The sequence below is a fragment of the Hibiscus syriacus genome, unplaced genomic scaffold (genome assembly GCF_006381635.1).
Source record: "Hibiscus syriacus cultivar Baekdansim isolate YM2019G1 unplaced genomic scaffold, ASM638163v2 tig00111129_pilon, whole genome shotgun sequence".
NCBI lineage: Eukaryota > Viridiplantae > Streptophyta > Magnoliopsida > Malvales > Malvaceae > Hibiscus > Hibiscus syriacus.
This window is the reverse complement of record NW_024062990.1, coordinates 892,588-911,929: the sequence shown is the minus strand read 5'-3', so window position 1 is coordinate 911,929 and position 19,342 is coordinate 892,588. Positions and strand designations below refer to the sequence as shown.

General features: G+C 31.8%; 1 pseudogene; it reads right to left on the bottom strand.

Moving 5' to 3' along the window:
* Positions 1–1,968, bottom strand: LOC120154389 (annotated as a pseudogene).
* Between the last annotated feature and the right edge of the window lie 17,374 nt (positions 1,969–19,342).

The following is a 19,342-nucleotide window of genomic DNA, read 5'->3' as shown; positions in this document are numbered from 1 at the left end:
CGGGGCAACATTGGAGCTTGTATTTTGAATATAAACAGATGTATAACGCAGAATACATGCTCTCACAGAGAATTGTGCACAACCAAATTGTTGCGGATACTAGCTTGAGCATGTACACATGTAGAGGGAAAATATTATCATGCTCTTAAGTAGACGGAACAAGAGAATTGTCATTCGCAAACCGGTTTTGTTCCGAAGCTGCTTAAGCAGATTGCAAATGCTTGGAATGCTGAGAGTGGGTACCGATAATCCATGGTGAAAATGTCCTTACCGATCTTCCCAAATTGCAGAATCACTTTGTCTCGTTCTGCTGCTGAAATGTCTTGGATCGGCTCCACATTGGCCACCAACTGGAAATTTTTACAGAAGCCGCGGTAACTCTTCCTTTAAATTTAGGCACCAACACTGCAACTGTTCATGCCATCTAGGTGCTTTATTTTTCAAAACTAAGGCTGTAATTTGCCCTGATTTTGCAGGCTCACAAAAGTCACTTGAATTGAATCCAATGCATGGGCTTTTTCCTTTTGAACCTATCGGTGGAGAAGGATGATCTTCAGGGCAATTTCCAAATGCAATTGGAGTTGGAGCAGTTCCTCCTCCTTTGACAGCAGAAACAGGGATCGAGTACATCATACACTTCAATCTCCTCAGACCTTTGGTGCGAAGAACATTGAGCTCGTAAGATATACTGGCAGTGTTAACTTTAGTCGTAGGGACCCTCGGGGGCACAGACTTCAAGTAGGTTTTCCAATATGATCGATAACCGGATTGTGCAGAAGAATAATGCTGAGGTTGGCTCTCGGAAATGTTGAACTTGGTCCCCAGGAAATTAGACCTGGTAAAGCTTTCATCTTTAACCAACCAATCCTTAAAAAGTATTCAAAACTAAAAATACATTTACCCATCTAAAAGCTAACCTGAGTTTTCCAATATAATCGTTGCTTGATTTTGAGAAATCACCCCCCTTCAAATAAATCATAAAATCAGTGTGGGTAGCCCTTCTAACTTTCTTTGCTACCAATAGCTGTTTACTCAAGTCACCAGACAAAGCTGTAAATTCGAAAGAAAAAAAAACACAAGAGATAAGTCTCAAATGTTACTGATCTAATGTGCAAAACAATGTGATAATTTTAATTTGGTTAAACTTTGATTTTACGGTTCTAAAAATATATAAAAATTAAACTAAAATTTCAATAATACATTACACACCAAATTAAAGTTGTCCCAAGCTGAAACATACAGGCTTTGCTTGGAATGAAAGATGAAAAACTTGTTAACCATATGATGAAGATTCATAACCAATTTCTTACGTTGAATCTTAAAAAATCTCCCATCCTTCTTCATTTTCATCATTCATACCATAGTTCTAGGAAACAAAACACTCATTTGCACCCAAAAAAAAACGATAGAAAAATGAAAAATTTACCAGGACTGAGACCCATATACAATCGATATGTTGAAGTTTTCCTTTCCCTCCTAATAAAGCATTGAATCGGAGCATCCCTTGGTCCAGGCTATACTCCTCAAAAAGAAACACCACTAAACTATCAAACCGAAATTTTCCAATAAAAAGGTAAAAAAAAAGGAAGACTAAAATTTCACCTCCTTTAGAGTTATGGGGAAAGTGAAGAAGCCACATTGCTCAGGTGTTTTAACAATTTCCTTAGTAATTCCCTCCATAACTTACAAACGGCACACAAGCACATCTCTCCTTCCCGGCCAACATTTTTCATTTGTTTCCACTCTTTGTAAAATATCAATAAGTATTTCCGGGGGCAAATCTGACCAGTGTCCTTGCTCGATTCCAGTTGATGAACCACCTAATAATAATGGAGAAGAGGAAGAAGAAGCTTCTGGCACAACATCGGATCGTCCACGCATACTGTTATCTTTCCTCCCTGAACTATTCTTTGATATGTTTCCAATCTCCCGAATAAAAGCTTTAATCGGCATTTTTTTTTCTTGATTTTGGCTTAACAGATCTGGAATATTAACGATAAATCATTATCAGTAGGGAAAAAAAACACGATTAGCGATGAAAAGTTTTTTACTGTTTTGATTCTTTGATTTCAAAGTTTACCTGAAAGATTTGGATTCTTTCGCTGTTATCCAATCTAGCAAGAGAAAACTTTGAACGAGAATCTTCAAAAAAATTCAAAATGGGAAGAGGAATTTTGGAAAATATCGGTGATTTCCAGAATAGATGATGGGTTCATCGGAGAACAGGATAGGAGAGGCGAAATGGAGAATGTACACGATCTCCTATCAATGGAAGAACAAAGATAGCGAGAAAGAGAATCCAGTGGTATGAGAAATCTCGAGATTTGCACCCAATTTTTTTATAAAAGATAACTTTTAAAGATTGGCGGTCTAATCGTTCATTTTCTTTCACCCTTTCTCGCCACCTCTGCCTCTCACCCCGTCACGGCCACCGCCTCAAGCTGCTCTGCGGGATGACAAAAAAATCCCGAATCTAATTAGGAAAATCGAAAACTGAATTAAACGGGAACAAAAAAAATCGTATATGTTAAACGGGGACGGGGACAGGGATGGAAACAGGTTTAGTAATCCCCGCTCTGATTACTCTGTCCAGTACTCAACCCGAAACCCGGCCCGATAAATATTAAAAATAATTATATATATATATATATAATATTAATAAATTTAATTTAAATTAAAATATATATATAATATTTATATATTTAATTTAAATATATATACCCGGCTCGATACCCGACCTGATACCCATTTAAATAACCGTTTATGTTAAACGGGGATACCCATTTTCTCGTGATTTTCCCGATTACCCGATGGGGATCCCTGTTTAAATCTCCACGATTTTTTAAGCGGAGTCGAATACGAATTTTTTAAACAGATACAAGGACGGGACCAATATCCGGCCCGAATCCGACCATTTGCCATCCTTATCTGCGACGGCGACTACCACGGAGTGGACGCCTTTTTCCTTCTTTTCCTTTGTGTTACTCTTTGATTCTAATTTAAATAATTTGTAATTATTGAAAAACGTTTATATATATATATATATATATATATATTCATCAACCAATTTAATTTAATTGGCAGGTGTTTTTTTTTCATTTTCGTTCACAGACTCTATCATTCCAAATAACTTTCAAGGGCTTACACATTGTTGTTAGAAAATAAAGCTTAGCTGTTAAAAATTTCAATGCAATTAACTAAATTTGCTTTGAAAAATACTAAAAGAAAGGTTTTAAGGAACATCTTATATAAATTAAAGTTGACGGTGTTCCTTTTTTAAGTGAATGTTTTCTTTTAAATACCAACCATGTCAAATGTTACGATTGTTTGATACATTTCCATTTATTAAACACAAATAAAAAGAGATTAATTCTCGACAACATCTCATACGTAACTCGATTTATATATTACACTTTAAAATTATGCGTTTATTTTTAAGTACTAAGATATTGAGATATATACATATTTACACCAGTGTAAATACGTGTTAATTGCTAAGATATTGAGAGATGTGCATACTTACACCTGTGTAAGTATGTATGTGTTAATTGTTAAGATATTGAGATGTACATATTTATATCGGTGTAAATATGTATTAATTGTTACAATTTCTTATTTTATTCATGATGTATGTATGAGTTGTACAACGAAATATTATATCAAATTATCTAACAATATTAATAGAAAAACATAAAAAAAAATATAACATAGAAATTTTTTTATGAAAAATTAATCCTACAAAATATTTGTAATAAAATACATATAAAATAAAACTTGAATCGAGCACATATATAAGGAATACTTAAGATAAAATAAAATTTTAATATTTTTTTTACTTTTTATTTTATGCATAAAATTATTTTATAATAAGTATTGAAAAATTTATAACCATAATAAAAATAAAACAAATATATGTCAATGTATATATACACAAAGGAAGATTCTTTTTGAAATAGCCATATTGTCTCAAGGATTTTTTGTCGGAAATTGACAAATGCGAAAATAAGGGGAATGACATTCCTAAGAAAAACCTAAAAATGTTACTATAAGCAATGTTTTATTTATTATTTAATGAAGGGAATGTTCCTTAATTAAATACGAGTATGCGATTTCGATTTTTTTTTTAATAAAAATTAAAAAAACTAAAACTACAATAAAAGTTTATAATAATAAATATAAATTAAATGTATAATTAGGGTATTTTTATAACTAATGATATAAGAAGTCAACCACTTGGAATTATAATGTTAATAACTAATTTATTACTTTTTAAATTTTAGTAGAGAAAACAAAAACGTACTCAAACATTAATAAATAGTAGTCATTTTTTTAGTTTACTCTTTAATTTATTTTTTTATAATCTTTTTTTGTAAAACAAAATAAATTTAGGCGATTATTTTTAGTTAAAATTAACTACTATTATATGAGAATGATTCTTCCCATGCATGCTTCAACTATAGCAAGCAATATGGTGTTTTTCTCTTTTATATTCTTCAACTACAAGATATCGAACTCGAAGGTACCCAAAAAATATCAAAGAAATTTTACAGAATTTTGCAAAATTTAATTTAATTAAGATGTCTTTTTAATCAATTTATAGGTGAGTCAATTTAATTTACTATAGTGTATTTAACCTGTGCTTTTATTCTATTTTTCATCAGAAACCAATTATTAAGACTTGATGTCTTGATTGCTGTGATTTCCAAAACATTAGGGTCCACTCACCTACCGGAGAACCTATTGACTGGAGGTGACCTTTGAAAACTTTACGTTAATAATGTGATATTTTTTTATTTTCGTCATATTTATTGATTAATGATATACTTTTTATGATAATTTTAAAACGGTCATTGATTTTTGTCATTATATGTTTGGCGTTAAAATCTTCCCATCAAATTCTTTGGTGGGAAACCTTTTAATGACATTTAGATAAAATAATGACATTGTAAAATCGTCTCCAATAAAAAACATGTATTAATGACGATTTATTATAATGACGATTGAATTTAAATTAGTGGCGTTGCACATTTGTCACTAATAAATTTTATTTGTGACAATTTAATTTGTCATATTTTATAATACTAAAAGTGACATTTTATTATTGTCACAAAAATAGTTTTAACAAGACGAAATCAATTATTTGTCACTTGTTTTTATCTCTTTTTTTATATGACGATTTTGAAAGACGTCATGAAATTATGTCAGTTAATGTTAAAAAATAAGATAATCTAACAACGTTATTAAACAATGCAATTTATAGAGTTTGTTTTGTGTTTTTCTATTTTATTGACAATATTCTATATTATATTATCTCACATTCAAAGTTTTTTTAGAATAAAAAATAAAATAATAAATCGTTAAAACAATGAGCATACGATTTTTTTTATATTGTTATACTTCTATGATTTTCATGATGTTACATCAAAGTGTTTAGGAAAATATAGATATTTATACTTGATCATATAAATACCCATAAAATTTTAGTATATTTAGATACATACACTACAAGAAATTTCTACTATTATGATAAATTTAATTTTGTCACTATTAATAGTTTTTTTGTGACAAAATAAATAATTGTCACAATAATTTGTCACAATTAACAAACATATGTAACATATGGTGACAAAAAAATTTCATTACGCTTTTTGTCACAAATGTTTCCCTCTAATTTTTGGCGCCAAATTAAAGTCATATAGTGACAAATTTCGTAACTAAAAGTTTTAGTAATTATGACTAAAAAAATTATCACAAAAAATAATGAGATTTAGATTTGTCGTGACAAATTTATTTGTAATTTATATTTTAATTTTAGTGACAAAATGTATTGTCACAAATGATTATCTCTAAGTTTTGGTAGAAAAACAAATCATATGGTAAATATAAGCTATATTATTGTTAAAAAAAGTTGTCACAACAAATAATAAGATTCAAGTTTCATCGTGAAGGCAAATAGACGAAATAAGGAGCATTTAGGGTGGTTTTTCAATCTCTGGCGAGCGGTGACCGACGGCTGCTGGCCTTCCCTCCGGCGAGGAATGCAGAGATAATGTTTTTCTCTCGTTTTAGAGAGAGAAGGGAAAATAAAGAAATGAGAGGGGAGCCCATTTTTTTTGGACGGTTTAGGGTATTTATACCCTCCCTCAAACGATGGCGTTTTGATGGGGTATCTGTATTTAGCGCATTGGTAAACCCTTATCCGGGTCCCTCTAGTTTTATAAACTTCCATTTAATCACTGTAATTAACTTCTGTTTATTTTAATTTGTATTTCAAATTTTACTTTGTTTCTATTTTAGTCACTAATCGTATTTATATATATTTTGGGTACATATCCGATTTAGTCCTTAATTTTTAATGTTTTTCATTTTGATCATGAAATTTAGTAATGGTCATATTGCACTTCTAGTACCTATTTTGCGTGTTTTTTATTTATGGCTATGAATTTTGATTATATTACAGTTTAATCCTCAAATTTAAAATCTTTAATTCTAAAATAATATTATTGGATTATTTACATTTAAAGTGCCTAACATACAAAATATTTACATTGGTTACCTTAATCTTTGTTATTATAATTTAATCACTAAAGTTGTTATATTTATTATTTTAATCCTTCATTTACACTTTTGTTAATTGTAATATTTTTAAACGTTATTTTACTCGAAATATTTATAGAAGCACGCCTTAACTAACAAGGAGTGTGTTTCCAAGAATTGTTTGAATAAAATAATATATTTTTTATTCAAATAATTTTTTTTTATAAATATCTAAAATTTAGAGCAATACTATTTTGTACGAGGAATCCATAAAAATACTCCTTAATTTACTAGAGAAATATTTTCAAGGATTATTCGTATAAAATAATATCCTTTTTTATTGTCTAAAAAGTATCATAATTTAAATATTGTTCAAATTTGTCAATTTTAATATTTAGATGACGTATAATCGTTTAGGTACCAATTTTGGGCATTGTGAGGGTACTAATCCTTCCCCACACGTAACTGACTCCCGAACTCTTTTCAAAGTGAATTTCTGCTCAAGCGCAAATCAATTTTTTTATCTTTTAAAATTATTTTTCGTAAAATTATTTTAAAAGATATTTTTAGGTATTCGACTTACCTAACCCAAAGGTCGATGGCGACTCCAAATTTATTTATTTATGCATTTATTTCAAACCCAACATGTTCCTAAAATTAAGTTGGATCGATCCCTGAGAAAGCCCTAAAAAGCTGCAGGGACTGTTTCGATAGCTTGCGACTCCGCTAGGGACATGTTTTAGAGAGTCAAGTTGTAATTAATTATACACCATATTTTTAATTGAAAATGACAAATATGAATGATATTTTTTGTTTGCATCCCATCGTATTTTTTATTAGTCATACTAATGTGATTAGTTTTTATGTTTCAGATTTCTAACCTTTTTTTGGGTTGATTGTTCTTGGATTGAGGCGAAGGATTGTGAGTTTCCCTTCACACACACTATAACCATTTGAAATAGTTAGAACCTTCTAACTGTGCTCTGTCTCGTTAGGTAGGGGTGAATGCTACGCTTACGTGAGAAAAATTATTTTTCTTTGCAAGAGCTTTAGCAAGTAATCTCTAGGATACATATACTTCATGTTTACGATTGAAATATCAAGTTTCCTCGCATGGAAATGGGGAAATGAATTCTCTCGAATTGAACTCAATCCGTTTAAGCCTATAATGGGTGAGGATTGAGGGTCTGGCAGGCTCAAGGGGGCACCAGCAAAGGACAATTCGAGTACCCTGATAGTAGTACCAAATTTCTGCTCGTTTTACACTGAATTTCTATCTGTAGGGGAAACTCATTCTAACATTTTCCTCGAATCTACTTATTTATTTTTGCAAGAAGCATGAGAACAAGAAAATTATGCGGTTAGGTTTTACATTCTCGTATGAAGTATGTGAATTAAATATCATGCGGTTAGGATTATTTTCTTAAATAACAAGGCATGGGGGTAGAAAACATATATGGATAGGATTTCTATTTGATAAAAGTATGTTAGGATAGATACCATGTTAGGTAGGATCTTTTATTTTTATAAATATCTTTTCCTACTATTTTAATTGATTGATACTAACCATTCCTTTTGACTTATTTTCCTCTATCTCTTATTCTGTATTTACATTTTTGTTTTGCATTAGCTTAATAATTTATTTATTTTGTTATTCGTACTAACTTGTTTTTATGTTGCTTTATTTTTGCTTGCATTACATGATCATTACATAATCAAAAGGTGTTGATTTGAGAGTGGTCATTAAAGTAAAAAAAAATTTCATAATGGAAAAAGGGTTTCATGATCAAGTAAACTAAAACATAGTTAGGAAATGGCATCTTTAGGAAGCTCCAAAAATGGTGGAGAGCTATGCATCCAAAGATTGTATATCCAATGAAGAGCAAAAGGAGGTACGAGAGATAAGAGGACAAATGTCCAAAATGATGGATAAAATATCTACTTTGGCCAAAGGAAAAGAGACTTCTGCACAAAAAGAGAAAGAGTTCGATGAAGACAATCCTGCAATATCAAATATACGGGAGACCACTGATCCTAACCAATCTGAGAAATTATGCACAGTCACCATTCGTATCAAAAAATTATATGGAAATACCAAAGAAATGGTGACAACTGTAGAAGTTCCCAGAGATGAAAAGAAGTCATGTAATCAGAACTCATTGGTATTTAAGAGTTTGCTCCCAAAGTTGAAGACTCAAGTTCAATCCAAGCCGAGAGGTGGTTCTCATTTTGATTCTATCCCTATATCATATAAGGAGTTATATGAAAAACTAATAGAAGCCAGAGAGATGGTTCCGCATTATGTGAAACCTTGGCAACCTCCGTTTCCAAATTAGTATGATATCAATGTTCGTTGTGAATATCATGTCGAATCTCAAGGACTTTCCATTGAGAATTACAATGCCTTCAAGCATCGAGTCCAACATCTTTTGGATCATGGAATCTTTAGAGTTCGAGATAAAAGATAGACCTAGTTTGGTAACTGATTGTCTTGTTAGATTGGTGCCAAAAATATTCAAAGGTAAGAGTCTCAGTGGGGGCATCTAGAAGAAAGAAAATTTGCTAAAGTATGAAGTTCAAATTCGTCATTTGAGGAATGAAAAATGATAAACTGAATGGAGAGATAGAATCCTTGGGTGATGGTTTTCAAAGGATCAGTCAAGCCTTTAAAAATGTTGGTATAGGAAATACCCCGAAAAAGTGAACAACAGGGGTCACTAAACTGAAAAATGACTTTGAACACTGGAAAAAGAATTGCAATACACATAAGGTCGAGCTAAGAAGTTCTTTCATGATTTACAGATTGCAGAGAAAAAGTGTGAAACAACCGTCATCGGTTTGGAAAGATGTCAAGTCAAAAACCAGATGTTGAATATGTCCATAGCTAATACGGAAGTTTCATATCAGCGCCACAAGATTGAGAATGATGTTGAACTAGAAACCACTAGGGCCAAGAACAATACATTGATGAAGATTGCAGATGATTATGAAGATCTTGTATGAGGACTTCTTGACAACAAAGGCTCTCTTACAAAGGAGAATGAACAATATTGTTCGCAAATCCAAGAATTGGCACAAAAGATTCAGGAAAAAATGTTATGAAGGAAGCTGCTGCCCAAGAAAACAAAAGTGGCTCATAAACTGGTTGATTTAGCTGGATTTGTAAGAGAAAAGCAAATTGGCAATTCAACACCCGAATATGGGTGGAAGTTAATTTGGCTTTTAAGAGGAATAGAAAAGTTAGGAGTTAAAGTGATTCCTTATATGTAAGTTTGTCTGATATAATAAAACTTTTGTGTTCAATGAAAGTTGTTTTAAGATGGTCACTCTTGAATGACACCTTTTGCATATATGCATTTGTACAACAGTTTGCATTCCCATTTCAACATTTTGCATTTACATTTTTTTGCATATTTACATTTACATCTATACGTCATACATTACATACCATATTAACATGTGTCAATCATGAAAATGTGAGAGTAATTTGTGAAGGATATTATGAAAGAAGTTCTGGAAGCAAATTAAAGTCACCCGAGGTGTGTCTCTAAAAAGATCAAAATCAATGAATGAAATATTAGAACGTGTTAGTAGGTTCGAGATAATCCAAGATCAACTCATAAAGATCCAACAAAAAATGTTTGATGAAGCAAGAAAGTTCCAAGTTGAGTTCAAGAAACAGATGTCCAAGCTGATGAGTATGATGGTTTCAATAATATATGGGGAGAAATCGTTAGAGGACCCTATTATGCAAGAAAGATGAAAACTTCGAATGAAAATCAGAATGTTGATTGTGCAATCAATGTGATAAAAGTAGATAATTAAGAACCTGTTGGGGAATGTGGTAATCCAATTCAACTCCAAAAATCGATATGATTCCAGAAAATATGATATAGATCATGCTGGGAAAAGTAAAAATTGAGGGTGAAACTTCTAACACGAAAGTTAAGCCTGACCCAAAGAAGAGAGGCACGGAAGAGGTTCAAGTACCATTAAACAATGCTAAAAGAACAGAAAGAAAAAGAAGAAGATACCTCTCATTCCAATTCCAATCTCATATTTTGACTTGTTACCCTTTCTATTCGAAAGTGGCCTCCTAATGCCCATTCCTCCAAGGCCTAATACTTATTGCGTTCAGATTGGCAAGGTGTCAAAAATTCATGCGGCTATCAAACTAGAGAATTTAGCCACTTTACAGAAAGTTGTGCAATTATGAGATTAAAAGTTCAAAACCTCATCACGGAAGGATTGCTATGCTTTAAAGATGAAATACCTAAGCTCCCCAGAAGCTCAAAACTAGTCGATAAAGGAAGATCTGCAAACCAATGTCTCTCCCAAGATTTTGGTCAAAAGTAAAATCTTTGAAGCAAACATCTCGATGATCAGTCACAAGGTCTTCAAAATGATCATAATAATGGCAAGGAGAAAATGAGGTTAAAAGATCATCTACCCAATTTTCCTTCATTTTCGTACAACAAATTATATCCCAAGTTACTCAAAAGCCCAGCTGATTGCTCTACGTTTGGCTAAGTCTATGCTACTCCCTTATCCGAGTTGGTATAATGAGAAAGTTTCTCGTGAATATCATGCCAGAACCCGAGGACACTCTATTGAGAATTGCAATAACTTCAAGCGACAAGTCCAAGATCTTTTTGGCTAATGGATTTATAGAGATAGCTGATAACAATCAGTCTGTTTCGGTCAGACAATTGGGAGTCAACCCCTAAAATAGAGTTAATAGGGTCAAAATAAGTGAAGTACATACGGAATAATACGTAAAAATGAAAAATAAAAAAATCATGGAAAACGAGGTATTTGAGGCAGAGATAAGAGATTCAACTCTCAATACCTCTCTAATGCTAAATAGTGAGAAATAAGTTAAAGGAGAGGTAATCTGAGACTGGCTGCAAAAAATATCTTGGAAAAATACGACCCTCAAGGTTTTTCAAGTGTCCATTTCTAACTTGCTATCCCCTTTAATCAAGAGTCAGTACCTCACTCCAAGGCCTTTAAGAATGAAGACTAGCCCATTTTCTTATGGCTATGACTCGAATAGTGCTTGCGATTTTCATCTGGGGGCATTGGGCCATCCCACTAACAAATATGTACCATTGATGGAAGAAATAGAAAAGCTCGTCGACAAGGGAGTCTTGACACGATAAATAATCAAGAGATGGGTAAAAAATGAGGACAAAGACCCTAGTTCGATTATACACCCAACATTATAAGAGTAATGAGGCATTCTAGATAAACAAGTGGAGGTTGTTATCCACCACAATCGTACCATACATTAAAATCATCTTGTTTGAATATGATTTTTATTCTTTCTCAGCCTTTTTGTAAGGTTATTTAAATAAAAGTGTGTTACTTTAAAGATGGTGAGCATTGAATCAAACTTGTAATCTTGCAGTTCTTTGAATATCAAATTGAATTAAAAACTCTTTAAGTGATTAGAGTTATAAATCTTTGACAAAGTGACAAGGTTGAAAACTGATAAAACAAGGACCCTCGACCTTACCCCCAGAAAATACACTTAAGCACCATACCTTTCTCTTACAAGGATCGATATAGCTTTCTCCTTTTACAAGGAAATGAACAAGAGGTTTGGTATTTAGATATACAAAGGAGCAGACAAAATGGGGCATCTATTGTTTATGACATTGCAAAACCTACTAGAATACACTTCTATTGAGGACGTTCAATGATGATCCTAATCTTCACAAATGAAATGGTGGAGTGGATGGATTTAGTATAGGTCAATTGTTTAAGAACTGAATTCTAAATATGGGATTGTTTGACCATTAAAAAAAGATACATAGACTATAACAGGTTCTTCTTGATAAGCTTAAGAAATTATAATCTGAATACTCAAAAGGATGATATATTTATTATTATAGATTATACAATAAAGCTGAGCTATTCCACTAAAACAATTGGTTATAAAGGAAACTTAAAAGCCCCAGCTTTATGAATAGATTGTATTTAAAACATGACTTTGCTCGGGTATTCGACAGTTCAATGTTAGCTCCGCTGTGATTGTCAAGTCGAAGACTTTGTGATGAGATTAACCCTTCAGCTTGCCCGATAAAGGCAAACTACAATAAATCTGAATTCAACTAGCGAAACAGTGGCAAATTAAATTAAATTTATCTAATGAGGAGTTTCAGTAAAATGGACTAAGGGAGTTGAGGAACACCTGTTATAGTCAACCTCACACAAGCACTCAGGAATTTTATATTTAGACTGATGTCTCTACACTACCTCTGCTAAAGAAGTCTGCGAAGCTTGAACAAATGGAAGACTTCAGAGAACCAAAATATAAGTATTCTAAATAGTCTAGTAATTGAATATACCAGTTGCATCATTTCGTCTGCATCCGGTTAAAATACCAAGCCAAGAAAGAGAGGCATGTTGTGATGTTCACAAGGACCAAGGAAGAAAAGACATCTTTGATGACTAAAACCATTGAAAATAGGAAAGCCAACCTCAAGCCAACCTATCAATTTTGATACTTGTCAAAGAGCTATAACTTTGAAAATATTAAAAGAGCTGTTGATTCTTTTGATATTCTTTGAACTCATGTTGATGATTTGCTTCAATTGTGAAACCTAGAAAATGACAATATTTTGATTTTTTGATTTTTTTTTTTAAAATATTTTTCAAAATTTTGAAAATAAAATAAAGAAGAAAAATATTTTCGAACAAGACAATCTCTCTGGAGAAGATCTTGATAGATGATGCACATCTATCAGATACAAAGCTCTTACTCAGATTTAGTGATGGAGCAAGAAATAATGAATAGTGGGGCACTTTTCAAGCCTTGTCTCATCCAAAAGTAATAAATGTTGGGGCATTTTGAAGGACCATAACATCAAGAAGTATTAATGTGGGGTACTTTTAAAGGCCCATATCATACGGGAATACAAGTTCATTTATTTGAGTAGACATTTATTGAGACATAAGGGTATGAAGAATGAAAATGGTGAAACAGGGACAGTGGACTTACCATATATGATCGTTTTGTCCATCATACAGTTACATTAGTCTGGTAATTTCACATGTATTAATGATGCCGATCCGAAGCATCCCACTTATTATTCCCACTAAGTTTTGGTGTCTTTGTAATGCTATACAAAAGCTCTGAACACCATTAAAAATCTAGGCAGAAGCCACAAGAAATGATGAATGTATTGTCAAATATTTTACAAATCAGTAACTATGGTGCTGAACCAATGTTGCAATCATATGATGTTTCCATTTTTTTACCCAAGATGAAGATTGTCTTTTACAACCCCAAGGTTAAAAGTGAGAAATGGTGAAGATTTCTTTCTATGGAAAGGGAGCTGGAATCGTAACAGTAAGAAACAAGTGGAGCCAACTAAGATTGAACGATGGGTTGTTGTTAAATCTCTCGGCACGATGCGATACAAATAGCCTTGTTCGAGATTTGATTAGATAAGGAGACATGAAAGAAATTAGGATAAACCCTCATTTTGATATGTTTTAAGAGTTAAATTAAAACATATGCTGCTCTCCCATTAATCTTTGCTAAGTTTGGCATAGTCACATACATAGTCCCCAAAGATGGTAGATCCTCTTTTTAAAGATGAAAGTTCTATTGGATTTCTACACAAGTTTAGGCGAAGAAAGCCAGTCTTATCAGAAAGAATTTGCTGGGAGTAAGATGAAATTGACATAACTCAAGACCTGCAAGAGTTCATGTTGGTGCAAACAAAAAGTAAATATAACTTAATCAGGAAAAAAATGAAGATCGCTCTAGCAGCCGTCCACACCATAGATCAAGAAAACATGCATTGATACATGAATTTGTGTCATTGCATCATATATCATTTCATATATGCATGATAAATTTTGATCTTCTTCATAGTAATATATGCAAAATCAGTTTTGAGAATTTTTTGTCTCTTAAGATAGTTTCCATAGTAACTTCAATTGTGGCTTTCTTAGAACATGTTTCCTAAGGAACTCAATTTTGTTTTACTAAAAATCATTTTCCCTTGAAGCTTCAACTTGACTCCCTTACGAAGAGGAGTCAATACTTGACTTCCTTGTGAAGAGAAATCAACCTTTGTTATTCCTGAATCCCTTGCGAAGATGAGTCAATCCTTGACTTCCACGTGAAGAGAAATCAACCTTTGTTATTCCTGACTCCCTCGTGAAGAAGAGTCAATTCTTGACTTCCTCGTGAAGAGAAGTTAACCTTTGTTATTTTATGAATTTAATATTAATAAAATATTTTAATATCATTGTAATCAAAATATTAATTATTAAAATATTTAAAATATATTTATTAATATTTCTAATAATATAATATTTTTAATATTATAATAAAATAATCAATTATATTATTATAATATAAGATATTATATTTTTATTTTAATAATATATAGTAAATTATTAATAAAATTTATATTATTTATTAATTTCATAGAAATAATATTATTAAATTATTAATAATGAATAATATTATTTATATATTTAATATTAATATAATAATCTAATAATATTTTAATAAAGATATTTAAAATATACTAATTAATATTTTTAAAATATAATATAACACTATTACTTCATAAATATTGATTTGGAGTCTCCTTCAACAATAACTTCTTGGCACCCCAATCTTTCCCAAATTGTAGATCTTAGACATTCGATAAACCTTCCGCTTCAAAAGCTAAGTAAATGTTTGGATTCATGCCACATGTAGCACCTAAAATTAAATCATTGTCACAAATCATCAAGTTTGATCATGCTTTGTTATTTGCAGAAGAAAAGTAACCATCGACATTGATTTTGTTTATATTTTTTTGGAAGAGTGAGCCCAACAAACCTTCGAAAGAACTTTCGGGTGAAACAAATTGAAGGAGACGAAACTAAATTCAGCCATGAAGCTCTTCACAAAAATAACAATCTCTAAAACTGATTGATTAGTTCTTCTCGCAAACCACATAGACCACAATGCAACAACCACTTTAACTTATTTATTTTTATTATAATTATTGAAAATCCAACTGTGACATTTATTTATGAGACACTTAATCTCATTGCCTTTATCAGACTAAACCTTAGCAAACCTAAAATATGTCTAATTCACCACACTCGTTATTGGGAGATGATACGTACCTTTTAGTACTGAATTAATGGCCTCAGCAAGGTTTGTGGTCATATGCACATATTGTCGGCCCTCGTCGTATGCTTGCGACCATTTTTCTCGTGGTATTTTCGAAGTCCACTTCCAAACAAGTTGATCATCATAAAATACCTTGAAATTATCTAACCTCTTGTCAAAATTTGCTCGGCGTAGTTCGTATCCTATTTCATAATATATATTGTGTTAAAACTCAACTAAAAAACCATATAAATCAATACACACATGTTGAAAATAAAACTTACCCATGCTTACTATCTCACTACTCTCGTGGTCGTCTTTCGGGTGGGCTCGGAATTGGGCTTCGACTTAAAATAATAGGTTAGAGTCGCCACCGATCATTTAAAAAAATATTTAGGTGGATCAGACACCATCTTACTTGGCCAGCGTTTTACCAGAAATGTGTCAGGTTCGGGAGTTGGTTACGGTCAAGGAAGGATTAGCACCCTTGAACCGCCCTTTCGGTACCGTTTCAATTTGTCGGTTATCTTAATCGTGAAAATTAAAATTTTAAATTAAAATTTAAAAAATCTGATTCGAATTATTTACCTTTGATCAATTGGAATTACTACTGAAAAAAAGTCAAAAATATGTTAAATGATAAAATAAAAATAAATAGGAAAAAAAGAAAAAAATATTAATATAATAATAATAAAATAAATAAATAAAGATAAATAAATAAAATTTAGTAAAAAGGAAAAATAATAAAATAATAATAACAAAAAAGGGTTAAATTTTGAAAAAATAAAATGGAAAAATGTTGAAAAAATAAATATTAACAAAACATGGAAAAATAAATAAGTAAAAAAGGATCAAAATACAAAAATTAAAATAACAGTGGCTAAATTAAAAAGAAAAATAGTGGCTAAATTAAAACATGCATAAATTCCTAGGCCATTTTTGAATAAAACATAAATTTGGAACTAAAATGTAAACATATTAAATTCGAAATCCAAATTAAAATACTGAAAATTAGATTCATTGACTAAAATATAAAGATTACAAAATTAGAGGGCTACGGACAGGGTTTACCCACTTACAAGTTATACAGAAACCCCTTCCCGAAAACGGTATAGTTTCGAGGAGGGTATAAATCCCCCAAAGCTGGCCCAAATGGCCTTCAACCTTCTCATTTTATCAAATCCTCTCTCTCTATAAGATAGAGAAGAGAGAATTCTCTCTCGTCTCTCTCTAAAAATCCCCACCGGAGGGAAACCGGCTACCGTCTGCCACCGCCGGAAAAATTAAAACCCCCAAAAATGCTCACCTCCATGCCTGTAAACCGAATCCGGTCACAAAAATACCATGCAATGAGCCACACGCCCTAGATCTAGGCAAAAACCCCTCGGTTCCCTTACCTTTTCCGACGACTCCTCGGTTCTCAGAGGTGTTTGGCTCCTCTTGGTTCCGTCGCACAACTGATGTTCTGTTTTTATATGGTTTACTGCTTTGTATTTCTATGAGTTCGAATAGTTTTTGTTGATGTTTGCTCTGTGTTTTCGGTTGTGGTTCTTGTTTGGTTTATGGTTTGATCGTTTGTCGATCGTTGTTTCACCGTTGTGTTTCGGTTCCTTTGTTGGTTCTGTTGTTGATGGTCTTGCCGTTGATCTCTATGGTTATTTATACCACTCCTTCGGGGGTTGGTTGTCAATCTTGAAGGGGTCGTTCCCCTCGCTTCGGGCCTACCGTCGTTCATGTGGCTGGGAATCCCAGGATGGTGCAGTCCCGGTTTTCTCGGTCGATCGGTTCTGCTTTGACTGCACGGCTCCCACCTGTGCGGCACTGTTGAATATTAATGGAAACCCTAGTGTCCTTTTGGGCTGGGCCAGACCTTGTTCTGGACCCGAACTGTGACTTGGGCTGCCTGAGGTGACTGGCTGGGTCAGGTCTGTCTACCTGGTTGGGCTTCCCCTTGGTCTGTTTGAACCCTAGACCAAAAAAGAAAGAAAAAATTAAATAAATAAGATATAATATAAAAATAATAATAATATATATATATAATACTATATTTCCAAAAATAAAATATTTTAAAAACTATATATTATAGGTTTTCAAAAACTGATTTTAAAAACTATATAATATATATGTGTTTTTAAAATGTTTTTAAAAAAACTATATAATATATATATGTTTTTAAAATGTTTTAAGAACTATATATTATATAAGTTTTCAAATTTTTTTAAAAACTATATATTATATATATTTTTTTCAAAATGTTTTTAAAACTATATTATATATATATATATATATATATATATATATATATATATATATATTCAAAATGTTTTAGAAACTATATATATATATATTATATATATATATATATATATATATATATATATATATATATATATATATATATATATATATATATATATATATATATATGTTTCCAAAATGTTTTAAAAACTATATAATATATATGTTTTCAAAATGCTTTCAAAACTATATATATATATATTTCAAAAATCATTTGCAAACTATAATATATATATATATATATATATATATATATATAATAAAATAAATTAAAAATTAAAAATAATACGGACGAAAATGAGTGTCTACAACTACAAATGCGGGCGTTATGAAACTGATCGATAATATTCTTACCAATATGGCGTATACAAAATGTGGGATAAGCATGCGGAGGTATCCAATGACTTCCTTGTCATTCAATTGCCGCCAAAATGTATGTTCCTCGATCGGATATCAAGTAAACTCCATCTTCTAGAATGACATATTAACGTAGATTGGTCAAGAAGAAATGTCATGCCTCTGTTGTATCTCTTTCAATAACGGCAAATGCAATTGGGAAGATATTTCATTCACCATGTAACACCCCCAACCCGTATCCGACCCGGATACGAGTCCAAAGTGTCACATTGACTTTTCAAACATTTATTCGTATAAAATAGTGAGTAATTTAAGAACTTTGATAACATTTAAATTATTTCAAAACGTTTACAACAGATATCAGAGTTCATACCATTTATATCTTTAGACTACATGCCAACTACACTCTGTAAACAGTACATACATTTTCTGATCTGACATTTGGTAAGGAAAACTGACCTGTCTTGCTCCGCATTACTCTTTACTCTTCTCGAAACCTACGTGTGAAACAATTACACGCTAAGTCGAAGACTTAGTGAGGCATAACGACTTATAATGCACTTCATAACATATATCAATACATGCATGTTCTGTTCTATCAGGTTATACCAATTCCATGCATTCTTCGTATCATATAAAATCATATCAGATTAATTACAATAAATACATACAGACACATAATTCATCATTAACAGTTTATCATGTAATCACATACTTTTATTGTTAACCTTTTCAATCAACGCTATACACACAACATCATATGGTTCACGTAACACATTTCAAACCACTTATAAACCCATCGTATACATATCACATTCAGTATGCTTGTTTAATCACTTTATTAGCCCATGTACACTAGTGAGAACTTAAGGTATGTGAGTACATTGAGGTTGTGCACACATATGCTGTCACCACAGCTCGATCAATGTCCCGAAGGACCAGTCCATAGATTCCGAAGAACCTAGGTAATCAGTCCATATGTCCCGAAGGACATAGGTAAACAGTCCGTATGTTCCGAAG